This window comes from Pan troglodytes, chromosome 7, assembly GCF_028858775.2.
Source record: "Pan troglodytes isolate AG18354 chromosome 7, NHGRI_mPanTro3-v2.0_pri, whole genome shotgun sequence".
Lineage (NCBI taxonomy): Eukaryota > Metazoa > Chordata > Mammalia > Primates > Hominidae > Pan > Pan troglodytes.
The window spans coordinates 111,074,854-111,087,491 of NC_072405.2; the positions used below are offsets into that span (position 1 = coordinate 111,074,854).

Consider the following 12,638-nt stretch of genomic DNA (forward strand, 5'->3'; position numbering starts at 1 on the left):
GGTGCGATCTCAGCTCGCTGCAACCTCTGCCTCCCGAGCTGAAGCGATTCTCCCGCTTCAGCCTCCTGAATAGCTGGGACTACAGGTGTGAGGCACATGCTAAACTAATTTTTGTATTTTTAGTAGAGACGGGGTTTCATCATGTTGGCCAGGCTGGTCTCGAACTCCTGACCTCAAGTGATCCACCCGCCTCAGCCTCCCAAAGTGCTGGGATTACAGGCGTGAGCCACTGCACCCGAGTTGTTTTTGTTGTTGTTGTTGTTGTTTTTTAATATATATTTTTTTACTAACAAAGTTCAGTCTCTGGAGAGACGGTCAAAAATTGCCAATGCTGACTATATTTCAACTCATCGTGGCAGGGTACTGAGAAGAGTTTTCCATTAGCAATAATCACACCTCAGGTAAACCTCATTGGCTGCCATTGCACAAAGTTTCCTCAGGTTTTCTTTGGGATCCTCTTGGCCAAGGGGGAATCCATTCAGTGGTTGGGGGTGCTTAGAATTTTATTTTTGGTTTACTCCCACAAACTTTGTAATGTTCCTTCTTTCCTTCCCCTCTGTTTATTTATTTCAGTAATTTTCTTTTTTTCTCTCTCTCTCCTTTTCTTTTTTTAGACAGAGTCTCACTCTGTCATCCAGGCTGGAGTCCAGTGGCATGATCTCGGCTCACTGCAACCTCTGCCTCCCGGGTTCAAGTGATTTTCATGCCTCAGCCTCCCGAGTAGCTGGGATTACAAGCATGCGCCACCACGCCCAGCTACTTTTTTGTATTTTTTAGTAGCGATGGGGTTTTGGTATGTTGGCCAGGCTGATCTTGAACTCCTGGCCTCAAGTGATCCTCCTGCCTTGGCCTTCCAAAGTCCTAGTAATTCTCTTTTTATCAGTTTTAATTCTCATTGAAGTTATCTATAATCATAAGAGTCAAATCCAAGGCTTGTTACAAAAATTAGCAGATCTCTCTCACTCCATTTCCTGATCTCTAAACAGAACCACTTTCAAATCTCTAGATAATTTTATACTATATTCTATAAATTTTCAGTTTCAGGTGTATGTTGTCAACTTCTTGCGATGGAAAATAAGGCCTTAACTTTCACTCTCGCTCTCTCTCTCGCTCTCTTTATTGCTCTCTCTCTCACTCTCGTTATTGCTCTCTCTCTCACATACACACATTCACACTTTCTGACTTCCTGTCTTCCTGAAACAATTACATAAGCTTTGGTTAGACGCATATTCAGTGTTGTATTGGTCAAGTCTAATCAGGAGTTAGAAACCACAGAGTAATTGGTACATAGAAAGTTTAATATAAAGAGTTATTAACTACAGTATAGGATTATCTATCAAGGGGGAAAGAGAACTGTAAAGAATGCCTAGAGGTGGGCAAGTGTGGGAGACTAGAGTACCCCTCCCCAAAGTACAAGGGATTATCAAGCTGAAGACACTTAAGAAGAAACAAACGCACCAGAGCGCTCTGCCCTCTGTTGGGGCTTGGAAAACAATGCCCTGCAGTACGGCACTTTGGCGGGTTGAGCACTTTGATCTCAAGGAGACTGGAAGGCTCCAGAAGCAAGTTCTCTCTGATCTTTTCTGTTCTATCTCTCCTGCCTCTTTTTTCCCCCAAAGCAAGTCATGGACACCAGAATTCCACTTCCCCAAGGCTGGTTATTAGAAACTGATCCCCTCTTCTCCAAAGCAAGCCTTAAAACGAGACACATCATTCTCATCTTCCCCACCTTTCTGTGTAGAAGCTGGCCATAAAGACATTCTCCGGCCTGCCTTGCCAAATACTTGGTCATAAGACTCCCATTCCAGAGGGGTCCTGCCCTATCCCCCGAGCAAGGAATGCTGCACAGAGAAGCCAAGAAGAATCTGAACATACAGGCTTTGCCGGGTCTCCCCACTCAATCCATTATCATTGGATCATACTGTTGTTGTCCAGTCACATTTCTACATGCCTGTCCATTTTTTATTTGACTTAAGCATAAAAATAGACAATTTTCCCTGGGTCTTTAGGACTTTATTTCTGAAGTTTCCCGTGTCATGTAAAACTTTGATTAAATAAGTTGTGTTATGCTTTTCTCCTGTGAACCTGTCTTTGTTATAGGAGTTGTCGGCCATGACCCTTATGATGGGTGAGGAAAGGGATCACACATTTTCTGCCCCTGCATTCTCCTCTATTTGCCTAAAAGAAGAATATAGATCTATAAAGAAAAAGGGCATCTGTATGAGTCAGGGTTCTCCAGGAGGACAGAACTAATAGGATATATGTGTATATAAAAGAGAGTTTACTAGGGAGGATTGGCTCACGCAATTACAAGGCAAAGTCCTACAAGAGGCCGTTTGCAAGCTGGGGAGAAGGAAAAGCCGGTAGTGGCTCAGTCCAAGTCCAAAAGCCTCAGAACCAGGGAAGCCTACAGTGCAGCCTTCAGTCTGCGGTTGAAGGTCCGGGAGACCCTGGGAATCTGCTGGTGCAAGTCCCAGAGTCCAAAGGCCAAAGAATCTGGCGTCTGATATCCAAGGGCAGGAGGAGCAGAAGCAAGCACCCAATGTGGGAAGAAGAAAGAGAGCCAGAGGACTCAGCAAGCAAAGTTACCCCACCTTCTTCACCTGCTTTGTTCTGGCTGTGCTGGCTGCCATTGGATGGTGTCCACCCACACTGAGGGTGAGTCTTCCTCTCCCAGTCCACTGACTCATATGTCAATCTCCCCAGCACCCTCACAGACACACCAGAAACGATACCAGCCACCTAGCATTCCCCAATCCAGTCAAGTTGGCACCTAATATTAACCATCACAGTATCCTTCCTTGCTCTCTGAAGGTTACCAGTGGGCCAGATGTGGTGGCTCATGCCTGGAATCACAGCACTTTGGGAGGCTGAGGCTGGTGGATCACCTGAGGTCAGGAATTTGAGATCAGCCTGGTCAACTTGGTGAAACCCTGTTTCTACTAAAAATATACACACACAAAAAAAAATTAGCCCAGCATGGTGGCGGGCCCCTTCAGTCCCAGCCACTTGGGAGGCTGAGGCAAGGAGAATCGCTTCAGCCCAGGAGGCAGAGGTTGTAGTGAGCCGAGATCGTGCCACCGCACTCCACTTGCACTCCAGCCTGGGTGACAGAGCAAGACTCCATCTCAAAAAAATAAAAATAAATAAATAAAGGGGCTGGGGGCAGTGGCTCACGCCTGTAATCCTAGCACGTTGGGAGGCCAAGGTGGGCAGATCACTTGAAGTCAGGAGTTCAAAACCAGCCTGGCCAATATAGTGAAATCTCGTCTCTACTAAAATCACAAAAATTAGCCGGGTGTGGTGGTGGATGCCTGTAATCCCAGCTACTTGGGAGGCTGAGGCAGGAGAATCACTTGAACCGGGAAGCGGAGTTTGCAGTGAGCCGAGATTGCACCACTGCACTCCAGCCTGGGCTACTGAGCGAGACTCCATCTCAAAAATAAATAAATAAATAAATAAATAAATAAATAAATAAATAAATAAAACAAATAAATAAAAATAAAGGTTACCACTGAAGAAAGCTTTAAACTGTCTCGGCCTGGAGATGAAGCCAGAGGAATTTATATGAACAAGCTTTACTAACCAGCCTTTATCTGCCAGTTCTTTGCCTTTCCTCAAGTTGCTGCCTGTAGAAACTCAAAATCCATTTCCTTTGTCCTGTCACTTCTCTAAAAGTGTACTGTTCTTTGTTAAAGATGCTAGCTAAGCTGGAATTCCAAGCCACCACTTTGAGAACTACTCATTCTCTGTGTATCTCCCATGTATTATGAAGTATATATGTGAATAAATTTGTTTGCTTTTCTTTTGTTAATTTGCCTTTTGTAACAGAAGTCTGTTTCTACTACAAACCTCTGGAGGTTCTTTTCCCCCACACAAGGATACTCACGGGAGGAATGTCCCTCCCTGAGGCTGAGATGGCACAGAAGTTTTCTGGGTTGCTCCAGGCCACAGCTAGGTCACAGCCACTGGACAGGAAGAAAACACCACTCCGAGGTAGAGATGTGTAGAAAACCATGGCCAGGATTGGCAAGCAGAAAACACCTCTCTGGAGGGCTGGCAGACCAAGGCTGGGAAGCCAACTGAGGCACCCGCATGATTCACTGGGGATCATTCCTGGGAAGGCTGCGGGAACCCTGTGGGAAGTTATCCATCTGGTGCTGCTGGATCCTAATGGAGCTGTCACTGGATCTTTGGTTGCCGCATTGGGGGGTGTGGGGAGAGGATTGAAAAGCAGCAAAACCTGGATGATGGAAGCAAACCGCCTTCCTCCTTCAGCGTCCCTCCAACGCCCTCTACTGACAATGCTTTTAACATCATGCCGGCTGCAAAGGAGAAATAGTCAAAGGACCCCGAATTTCACAGTGTGAATCTGGAGAGGCAGTAAATTGATAACTGGCATAAGTGTTTACCTTTTATGAATCTATTAATGTTATTGACAGCTGAGTCATGTAACATATTACGATTACTTCTTCCCTACTTTTTTGCTTTTTCTCGGATTAATCATTGGTTTTGTTGTTTTTGTTTATTTAATTATCACCAATCCCCAAATTCTCCCTAGTTATGTAAATCTTCTCTCCCACAGGGGAACAATAGTCTCAGTCCTCATTCTGGCAACATTTGGGTACTGGACCATGAGGCAGGTGAGGGACACATGGCAGCGGAGACCATCGTCATTATTTGAGGAAGTTTATGCATCTTCAGCAGGATCCCCCACTGTGGTCTTGTGACCAATTCACAGAGGCCACTGGCTTGGGGTCTTTCTTCTACCCTCTCCTTTCATCTCCTTAAGGGTGTTCTTACACGTGTTCTGCCCCTTCCTTCATCAACTCACTCCTCTCCTGGCTTCTCATATTACATTTATTTATTTATTTATTTATTTGTTTATTTATTTATTGAGATGGAGTCTTGCTCTATCACCCAGACTGGAGTGGAGTGGCGTGATTTTGGCTCACTGCAACCTCCGTCTCCCAGGTTCAAGCAATTCTTCTGCCTCAGCCTCCCCAGTAGCTGGGACTACAGGCGTGTGCCACCATGCCCAGCTGATTTGTGTGTGTGTGTGTGTGTGTGTGTGTGTATATATATATATATATAGAGAGAGAGAGAGAGAGAGAGAGAGAGAGAGAGAGAGAGAAACAGAGAGTATGTATGTGTGTGTATTTTCACCATGTTGGCCAGGCTGGTCTCGAACTCCCGACCTCAGGTGATCTGCCTGTCTCAGCCTCCCAAAGTGCTGGGATTACAAGTGTGAGCCACCGCACCTGAAGCATAAGTTTTTTAAAATTCAACTATCTAAATAGGTTTATTCCATAGGTAGAATATTTTTCCCCATTTGTTTTGAAGATCAAATAACTTTAGGATTCAAAATAATGTGAAAGTCTTAGTACACACTCGGATGAGTTGATCTTAAACTGCTATTCACGGAAAGCTTTTCAAGCCTGAAATATTAAGGAAACTCACTGTTTCCTTAAAAAAAAAAAAACAGCTGGCTTTAATTGTTGGTCTTTACTGAATGAATGGATTTTCCAGATAGACAAAAAATAGTTTTCTATAACTAGCACAGAAAGGGAAGAAATAAAGTGAATTACAACAGGCCAGCATTCAGATGATGGCAAATCCAGGGCTCTAGTCTTTGGTTAGAGGCTTAAGTGCTTAGAACCTATTAGAAGTTGTATTTGAAGAATAAAATGGTAACCAAAATAGTTTAAGTGGGTAAAAAAGGAGTCAGACCTCATCTGAAATTGGATTTCAGAATGGTTAAATTTGGATGTAAAATAAAACAAATATACGAGAATTTAAGAAGTATATGTACATATTTATAAATCTTAGATGAGGGAAGTCTTACTAAGCTAAACATATTGAAGCCAAAAAGGCATCAAAAGATTGACATAGCCTGGGCAACGTGGCAAGACCCTGTCTACAAAAAAAAAAAAATTAAAAAATTAGCTGGGCGTGGCAGCCTGTGTCTGTGGTCCCAGCTACTCAGGAGACTAAAGCAGGAGGATTGCTTGAGTCCGGGAGGTTGAGGTTGCAGTGAGCCATGATCTCACTACTACACTTCAGGCTGGGTGACAGAGTTAGACCCTGTTTCAGAGAATAAATGAATTAAAACAAAAGATTGACAGATTTGAGCACACGAACATCCAACATCTTCCATAAAACCCGTTTATGGACTAAATGTTTATGTTCCCACAAAATTCACATGTTGAAGGCTTTACCCACAGTGTGATGGTATTTGGAGTTGGGTCCTTTGGGAGGTAATTAGGGTTACATGAGGTCATGAGGGTGGGGCCCTCATAATAGGATTAGTGTCTTTATAAGCAGAGATACCAGAGGGCTCTTTCTCTCTCTCTCTGTCTCTCTCTCTCTCTCGCATGTGAGGACACAGTGAGAAGGCAGCTATCTTCAAGCCAGAAAGAGAGCCCTCACTAGAAACTAACAATACTTGCATGCTAATCTCAGATTTCCAGCCTCCAAGACTGTGAGAAAATAAATTTCTGTTGTGTGAGCCATCCAGTCTACAGTATTTTATTATGGCAGCTGGAACAGAGTAGTACATAGTAGGCTAAGGAAAGTTTAAAAACTAGAAGTGTGGAAAAAAGTATTTGCAACTTATGTAATTGGCTATATGTTTACAACTCCAAAATATGTAAAAATTTAAAAACAAATCAGCTAGAAAAATACAAATATCCCAATAGAAAAATGAGCAAAGGACACAGAGAGATCATTTATGAAATAACAAATTAACAACAAACAAAAGAAAATGTGTTCTATATCATTACTGTGATGGCAGGAATAGCCCTTGAAAGATGCTCATATCCTAATCTCCAAAACTGTGAATATGTTACCTTACATGGCAAAGGAACTTTGCAGGTGTGATTAAGTTAAGGATTTTGAGATGAGAGGATTACCTTAGATTGTCTGGGTCGGCCCAGTGTAATCACAAGGGTCCTTATAAGTGAAACAGAAAGTCAGGAGAGTCCAAGTCAAAGAAAGAGATGTGATGAAGGAAGCAGAGATTGGAGTGCTGTGCTCTGAAGATGGAGAAAGGGGCCACAAGCCAAGGAATGCTGGTAGCCTCTAGAAGCTGGAAAAGGCAGGGGAAATGAATTCTCCTCCAGAGCTTCTAGAAAGGAATACAGCCCTGCCACATGTTGACTTCAGCCCTGTAAGACTCATTTTGGACTTCTGACCTCCAGATCTATAAGATAATAAATTTGTGTTGTTTTAAGTCATTAACTTTGTGGTAGTTTGTACAGCAGCAATAGGATACTAATACAATCACTAGTCAAGGACGTCTAAATTAAAGGAATGATATGCATGCTTTTAAATCAGTATAAATGAAAACTATTGGTGTGGCAGAATATAGTCACATATACTTTTGGTACATATAATTTAATAATGTAAATAAGCATGCCCTTTCTTGGCGAGCAACGGTATTTATCAACCTGTATCAGATCTTTAAATGGGCATGTTTTACCTAACAACTTTTTCTTTGACTACATTCTAAGCACCCAATTTCCAGTTGCATTTAGTAGTGAAACTCTTCCTTCACACAAAATCGAGCAGAGGGAAGTGCATCTACAATTGCCAAAGCAGTGTTAGGGGATGCAGCCCTGAAGCCTGGCAGAAGTCAGGCAGAAGAAGCCTGAAGCCACCTCACCCCTGCTGAAGTCCCTCAGGCATTTCCAGGGCTCCATAGAACACACTTGGAGAATCACTGTCTTGGGGGAATAACTGGACAAGCAAACAAAAACTCCATGCAAGGATGTTTATCACAACATTGTTTCCATGCAAAAAAATTAGAAATCACCTATATGCCTCCCAAGAAAAGTGACTTGTTAGGAAAAAATGCTCAGTATCACTAATCATCAGGAAATACAAAACTACAATGGGATATCACCTCACCCCTTTTAAAATGGCTATTATCGAAAAAACGAAAGATCAAAACTGTTGGACTAGGATATGGAGAAAAGGGAACCCTTGTACACTATTGGTGGGAATGTAAATTGCCACTGTGGAATTGTCACTATGGAAAATAGTATGGAGTTTCCTCAAAAATTAAAAATAGAACTACCATATGATCCAGCAATCCCACTACTGGGTATAGATCCAAAAGAAATAAAACGAGTATGTCAAAGACATATCTGCACTCCCATCTTTGTCGCAGCACTATTCACAATAACCAAGATACAGAATCAACTTAAGTATCCCTCCACAGATGAATGAAGAAACAAACACAGATATGCAGACACACACACACATACACACACACACCCCACACACAATGTAACACTAATCAGTTTTTAAAAAGAAAGACATTTCTTTTTTGACAACATGGATGAACCTGAAGGATGTGCTAAGTGAAAAAAAGCCAGGCACAGAAAAATAAATATCTCATGATCTCACCTACATGGTGGAATCTAAAAAAGTGGCACTCGTTGAAGCTGAGAGTGGAATGGTGGTTGCCCGGGGCTGTGGGGTGGGGAATGGGGAGGTGTTGGTGAAAGGGTCCAAAGTTTCGGTTAAGAGAAATAAGTTTAAGGGATCTATTGCAGAATGTGATGACTACAGTTAATAATGTATACTTGAAAGTTGCTAAGAGATTTTTATGATCTCAAAACAAAAAATGGTAAGTATGTGAGGTGATGAATATGTCAATTAGCTTAATTTAATAATTTCACAAAGTATATATATATATCAAAGCATCACATTGTACCAAAAATATACACAATTATTTATTTATTTTTATTTTATATTATTTTATTTATTTATTCTTTGAGATGAAGTCTCATTCTCTCCCCCAGGCTGGAATGCAGTGGTGTGATCTCAGCTCACTGCAACCTCCACCTCCCAGATTCAAGCGATTCTCCTGCCTCAGCCTCCCAACTAGTTGGGATTAAAAGTGCCTGCCACCATGCCGGGCTAATTTTTATATTTTTAGTAGAGACAGGATTTCGCCATGTTGGCAAGCTGGTCTCGAACTCCTGACCTCAGGTGATCTGTTTGCCTCGGCCTCCCAAAGTGCTCGGATTACAGGTGCCAGCAACTGCACCTGGTCAATATATACAATTTTTATTTGTCAACTATATGTTAATAAAAAAGTTTAAAAAGTGACTTGTGGCCAGGCACGGTGGCTCATACCTATAATCCCAGCACTTCGGGAGGCTGAGGTGGGTGGATCACCTGAGGTCAGGAGTTTGAGACCAGCCTGCCCAACATGGTGAAACCCTGTCTGTACTAAAAATACAAAAATTAGCCAGGGGTGTTGGCAGATGCCTATAATCCCAGCTACTAGGGAGGTTGAGGCAGGAGAATTGCTTGAACCCGGGAGGTGGAGGTTGCAGTGAGCCAAGATTGCACCATTGCATTCCAGCCTGGGCAACAAGAGTGAAATTCCATCTAAAAAAAAATTAAGTGACTTGTTATGATTTATTCATAAAATAGAATACTATGCAGCCATTAAAAATGATGAAAAACATCTATATTGACATAGGAAGAGTTATGCAATTTATTGGGGGGGAAAATATGTTATAAAACATGTTGGCATGGTAGGATTCATTTCTGAAATATACATACAAATGTGTATAAATTATAAAGACATATAAAGAGATATGGATTGAAGCATTAACAGTAATCATCTCTAGGTGGTGGAATTAAGTTGAGCTTTGCCTTTTTTTTTTTTTTTTTTTTTGAGACAAAGTCTTGCTCTGTCACCCAGGCTGGAGTGCAGTGGCACCATCTCAGCTCACTGCAACCTCTGCCTCTCGGGTTCAAGTGATTCTCCTGCCTCAGCCTCCTGAGTAGCTGGGACTACAGGTGCATGCCACCACACCCGGCTAATTTTTTGTATTTTTAGTAGAGATAGGGTTTCACCGTGTTAGCCTGGATGGTCTCGATCTCTTGACCTCGTGATCCGCCTGCCTCAGCCTCCTAAAGTGCTGGGATTACAGGCGTGAGGCACCATGCCCGGCCTTTACTTTCTACTTTACTTCTTTGTATATTTTCTATATTTTAAAAAAGTCTATATTGTATATTCAGAAAAAAAGCTGGTTATACCATGAATAATGAATGAACAAAAAAGGAATAAATGGCATGTGTGTGTGTGTGTGTGCACGTGCACGCACACAAGTGCATGCATGTAAGAGAGGGAGAAAGAAAGAACAGAAAGGAAGTCAGAAATTTATCTTCATGAGCTTAGGTAGCTAATGGAGTGAGATATAAACATATTTTATGTGACAAGGTGTGAGCAAAGCATTAATGTTGGATATCTTCCATTTGCCCCTCTAGCTTCACTTTCTCCCCTTCTCTTCTGCTCTGCTCTTGGTGAGGCTGGCCCATGTGGACACCATTGACATCTCCCTTGCCTCTTGGCTTCTCGTTGGGTTTCCCATGGAGATGCACCACGAGAGATTAGAGGGTGGGGATGGGATATACTCCCCAGGCTCCCTCCCCATGTGAATGCCAAGGGTGTGCTTTGGGCTGCACGTGACATCCTTCTAGCAAAGTCCACAGCTCCTATCTGGAGGACCTGTCCCTGAAGCATCCTCTCTGGGTTCCCCCCTCTCCCTTTTCAGGTCTAATGGTGAAGTTTCTTGCTTTGGTTAACCTCAGTGTACAGCATGATCCCTTGATAGTTTTGGTAACGCCTACCTATTGTAAATTACCCATCTTGAGCCTGTCATCTGTTTTCAGCTGGAATCCTTACTATTAGGTTGATGCAAAAGTAATTGCAGTTTTTGCCATTGAAAGTAATGACAAAACCCACAATTATTTTGGCACTAGCCTAATAATACACAAGGGGTGTGTGTATGTGTGTGTGTGTGTGTGTAAACAACTATAAAGGTGGATGGTTTTCTTCAAATATCTTACAGTCTTTTTTTTTTTTTTTTTTTTTTTTTGAGATGGAATCTCACTCTGTTACCAGGCTGGAGTGCAATGGCGTGATCTCAGCTCACTGCAACCTCCACCTCCCAGGTTCAACCGATTCTCCTGCCTCAGCCTCCCGAGTAGCTGGGATTACAGGCACGCGTCACCAAGCCCAGCTAATTTTTTTTATTTTTAGTAAAGATGCGGTTTCACCATGTTGGCCAGGATGGTCTCGATCTCCTGACCTTGTTATCCGCCCGCCTCAGCCTCCCCAAGTGCTGGGATTACAGGCATGAGCCACCATGTCCAGCCGTATCTTACAGTCTTATTTAAATGTCCCATTTTTCTCCCATGAGTACATGCCAGGTATGTATCATACATCTCAGTCCACAAAAACAGGCACTAAAGAAATAACATTTTCATCATTTTATGTAGCTCACTATTCCACTGGGGTGGCAAAACACAGGGTCACTCGGTTTGGGATTTACTCCTCCACCCACTTTCCCCCAGTTTTGTGACTAAGAAATGGGAAGCCTACCTGGTGTCGAGGCACGGTGGATGGGATGTCATGTCATCTGGTTAGGCAGGCAACTGCCAGGGCACCCCATGCTCAACCCTGTGCTCAGTGAGCAATTCAAGAGCTTGTGTTTCCTTCTCCCGCTACTATGCTACCCATGGGCACTCAGGGATGGCTCTGCTGCTCCTGTGTGATTCTTCAGTGTAGGAAGCTCTGGGAGGCTGCCTAAGCCCCATCTGGCAGGTGAAATGATACAGCTGCTTCTTCATTAGGGTCTTGCAACTTCCTCAGGGATCTACAGGAAAACACAAATTTCATCGCTGCTCACACCCTCATGTTCCACACCCTACCTGGGCATCTTATGGTCTTCCCAGGGCTTAGCTTGTGGTATGGGGACAAGACCACTTTCTCTGGAACCCACCAATGCCCACACTAAATTGTTGCCCTTGAAGCTGTCATTGTTTTCCCCCTACCCAGGAAAATTTATTTTCCAGACTGTGTTTGGGGAAGCTTTCTCATTATGTATTCTCCTGAATATTTGGTTTAGATAGTTAAAAGATGTAAAAATGTTCCCTAAATCGATATATTGATTCATGCATTCATAAATGTATTGAAAATCCCAGCATGTTTTTTGGGAACATTCATAAGCTGATTCTAAAATGTATATAGAAATGTAAGAGGCCAACAATGCTACAGACACTATTAAAGAAGAAGCAAGTTGGAAGACAATCTACCAGATAAAAAGATTTATTATAAAGCTACAATAATTAAGACAGAATAGTAATGGTACAAGAATAGGCAAGTAGACCAATGGAACAAAATAGAGAGTCAAAGAACAGACCCACACATTAATGGACACTTGATTTATGACAAAAGTGGCATGCTGAGCCGTAGGAGAAAGGACAATCTTCTTAATAAGTGGTTCTGGGTCAACAGGATATCCATAAACATACACCAATTTCAGGTGGACTACAGATCTAAATGTGAAAGGCCAAAGAATAAGTTTCTTGATATCACAACAGAAAATCCTAATGACTATAAATTAACTCTTTTAAAAATTTGAGACAGTCGGCCGGGCTCAGTGGCTCACGCCTGTAACCCCAGCACTTTGGGAGGCCAAGGCAGGCGGATCACCTGAGGTCAGGAGTTCAAGACCAGCCTGGCCAACATGGTGAAACCCCGTCTCTACTAAAAATACAAAAATTAGCCAGGCATGGTGGCGGGTGCCTGTCATCCCAGCCACTCGGGAGGC

At 42.7% G+C, this 12,638-nt stretch overlaps 1 pseudogene; it reads right to left on the minus strand.

Moving 5' to 3' along the window:
* Positions 1 to 300: 300 nt before the first annotated feature.
* On the minus strand, positions 301 to 433 carry LOC112204340 (U4 spliceosomal RNA; annotated as a pseudogene).
* Between the last annotated feature and the right edge of the window lie 12,205 nt (positions 434 to 12,638).